The sequence below is a fragment of the Grammomys surdaster genome, unplaced genomic scaffold (assembly GCF_004785775.1).
Source record: "Grammomys surdaster isolate TR1022 unplaced genomic scaffold, NIH_TR_1.0 340, whole genome shotgun sequence".
Classification (NCBI taxonomy): Eukaryota; Metazoa; Chordata; class Mammalia; order Rodentia; family Muridae; genus Grammomys; species Grammomys surdaster.
Genome location: NW_021604759.1, coordinates 79,369 through 82,804, shown reverse-complemented (window position 1 = coordinate 82,804; position 3,436 = coordinate 79,369). Strand labels below are relative to the sequence as shown.

General features: G+C 51.4%; 1 long non-coding RNA gene across 1 annotated transcript in view; it reads right to left on the bottom strand.

Annotated features, from left to right (window-relative positions):
* Positions 1–1,181, bottom strand: part of LOC114630489 — a 5,055-nt gene extending 3,874 nt beyond the window's left edge. Inside the window, exon 1 of the long non-coding RNA XR_003712830.1 lies at positions 1,139–1,181. This is a non-coding gene — a long non-coding RNA (uncharacterized LOC114630489). The remainder of the gene's footprint in view (positions 1–1,138) is intronic.
* Positions 1,182–3,436: the final 2,255 nt, after the last annotated feature.

The window sequence follows — 3,436 nt, the reverse complement described above, 5'->3', positions numbered from 1 at the left end:
GTGTGGTGTGTGTGTGGTGTGGTGTGTGTGGTATGAGGTGTGTGTGGTGTGGTGTGTATGTGTGTGGTGTATGTGTGTGTGTGTGTATGGTGTGTGTGTGTGGTGTGTATGTGTGTATGTATGATGTGTGTGTGTGTGTGTGTGTGTGTGTGACACTTTATATGAATTCTGGGATCCAGAACTGTGTCTGAAAACTGGCATGGTGGGAATGTCATGGTGGCAATCTCACCTCTCCTTGAATAGACACCAGGCATACAAAGGTAGGTGTCCAGGCTCCTCTGTCAGCCTTAAGGCTCCCGACCTCACTTACATATGGGGAGTCTACCTCCTTGTCCTGCATTGACTTTCTATGGACTTCTAAGTAACTGTGAAGCACGTAGGAGCCAGAGGGCCTAGCCCCACAGAACTGCTGAGAGAGGTCGGGCATGCTGACCCTGAGTGAGCAAACCAGCACGAAAGGACACCTGGGCAAAAGCCTCCAGGGAGTGCTCCCTGTTCCCACTGAGCTCATTGTCACACTGAGGTCCCTCCAGGCCATGGGTCAGATAAGACAAGGGCCTTGGCACTGCTGGGCCAGGTCAAAAAGGTAGGCAGACAGTTCAGACAGACTGCTTATTGTTCTTCCTTGACAAACCATCAGTCATGATGACAACTGTGATCTGAGCACTGGTCCTGCTGCTGCCACCATCTTACCACTGTGACACATCCCAGGCACCTAATCCTCACAACAACCTGGGAACAAAAGGCTCTGGAAATGTGGAGAGGAGAGAGGGGAGCCACAGATAATTTTCGTGGGGTCACACAGCACATCCAATCCCAGAGTCTAGCTTGTACGACTCTCTCTGCAATGAGCCTGGTCCTACCACGATGATTTCATGGGAGCTACTTTGTACATGTCTGTCTGTAGGTGCACAGAAGTCTGGGGTCTGAGAATACACTCCCTGAAGAGCCAGTGGCTGACACAGGACAGAGTCACAAGAGGGAGGAAGACCAATAACGGCCAATCTGATGGAGGCTTCTCGTACTCACGGATCTGAGGTTCACCCAAAGCTCTTCCCTGGGGAACCAGAGGAACTTGAGTGTGTTTCTGCAGGGTGGCCCTGAGGGAAAAGGGGGATTTCCCCTCATTTTGTCTTACCTTTCTCAGAGACGCATCAAAGAGCTGTTCTGCCGTCTTCCCCACCTCATCAGCTCTTACTGAGTAACCCAGCAGGCCAGGGTCAGCCTGCACTGCCCCAGAGCGCTGCCGAACTCCATTGACCAGCACCCAGGTCTGGTTGTTGCAAGGACAGAATTCCTTTAGCATCAGCCCAAATTTTTTGATGAGCTCATGAGAAAGCCTGTGGAAGTGGGTCAGAGACTCCTCAGGCTCTGAGAGCCAACAGTGCAATGCCTCTTGCTCCCTGAACTTATTCCATGTCTCCCTTGAATTCACCAAGACCATCCCAGCCCTTGTTCCATGAAAGGTATGCTAGGTACCATGGTCATCACACTAGACTAGATGCCATGAGGCCAAGACTCCCTGCTAGTGACCCTCTTTGCTGGCAGAGCTCTCTGACACTTTGTGAGGTATCTGCAAGCTTCACATTTTCAACTGTGACGGCTCTGGTTCCTGGAGGCACAGTGAGGGATGTCGTAGAGTAGTTCCTCAGAGCCATCCTTCCTGAAGGCTATGTTCACTACCCCCTCACCTTCTAGCTGCATTCTCCAAACTCCTCACCCATTCAGAAAAGTCCTACTGAGAGGGTGCTAGGCTTCCTGTCATTTGCAAACTCAGTAGGCTGCTTTTGACTGTTGCTTCCTCTCAGCAACAGGCTTATCTTAGACCACCTATCTTCTGTGATCCTCAGCCCAGTCTGCTTGGCAGTCATACTTAATGCAGTTATCCTCTCGTGTGGATTAAACACCAAGGCTGAGAGAGGCTCCTAGGCTGCCCTAGGGCTGCCAAATGAGTTGAGTCAGATGCTAACCCCTGGGCTTCCATCCATCCACTGCTGTCTGCATCAGCCTTTTGGTGTGACGGCCCTGATCCTGGCCTTTTTTCTTTGCCACTACTGTTCTCAAGAGTACCTGTGGTTGATGGGGATCCTCATGGCCCCCAGCTCTATATACCAGTGTGCTCCCGGAACTCGGTGAGTCTCGATTCTGCCACCTACACGCCCTGAGGCCTCCAGGACAGTCACCTGGAAAGACAACTCTTTAATAAACTCAATGGGGCTTGTCACAGATGCTCCGTACAACAGCCTCCTCCCCTGTGGCAGAACAGATTTACTACCCTTCCTAGTCCTCCATCTATCCATCCATCCATCCATCCCTACTCTTCTCTCCCTTCATCATTCCCTTCCTTTCTTCCTTTCCTTCCTCCCTCCTTCCTTTCTCCCCCTCCTTCCTTCCATTCCATCCTTCCCTCTATCCCTTTATCCATCCATCTCTTCTTCCCTCCCTCCTTCCCTCCATCCTTCTATCCCTTTCTCCCTCCTTCTTTCCCTTATCCCTCCCTTCTTCTCTCCCTCCCTTCCTCCTTTCCTTCCTTTTTCAGTACCGAGAATGGAAACCACAGGGTATTCCCTCCCCCTATCACTAAGCAACAGCACTAGCTTCTTCCTGCCTCTTTCTGAAACTTGGTCTTTGTTATCTGCCCTCCCACCCCAGCTACCCTAGACCTTAAAGCTTCATGTGACCCCAGCTCCCCAGGGATGTCCACAGCTTGTGCTTCTGCCTCTCTGTTTAGAGCCCAATCTTCCCATAAGAGAGTCTCTCCTGCCCCCATCACATACCTGGTGACCAGCATCCTGCAAGATCTTGGCGGCAGTGAGCCCAGCCATGCCTGCCCCAATCACCACCACTTGCTTCCTCTCGGCTGTCTGTCCCAGTCCATTACGAGCCAGCTGCAGCAGCTCTTCATACTGGGGATCCTCAAAGCACTTGACAAGCTTGCTGTTGAAGGCCTGGGTACCCAAGTTCAGCCCAGACAAGAGGATGAGAGCCAGCCAGCCTGGGAACATAGCTATGGATATGGCAGTTGAGCAAACGCCTGGGGATGAAGGAGGACTGGCCATAACCCTTGATCTGCGGAAGATTTATCACTGGACCTATGACGAAATATACTAGGCACTCCCCTACCAAAGAGAGCCTTAGTCACATGTCCTCCCAAGCTTACCTGCCACTCTTCCTGCTGGCCCACAAATGCCCCTCAGGTACCAAAGCCTCTCACTCAGGGAATGAATGACACAGACTGAATGTCTGCCCAAGTCACCTTCCTTCCCCTCAGTCAGTGGAACTGTCATGCACACAGATGACATAGACCTGCCCACTACATTGGCTTTTTTCCATTTCCACCATCATTTGAGGTGGATAGACTGTCATGAGAAGACCCTTAGCTAAACACTATTGTGGAAGACCAAAGATGGGGAACCTGAAACCTTATATAACAAAT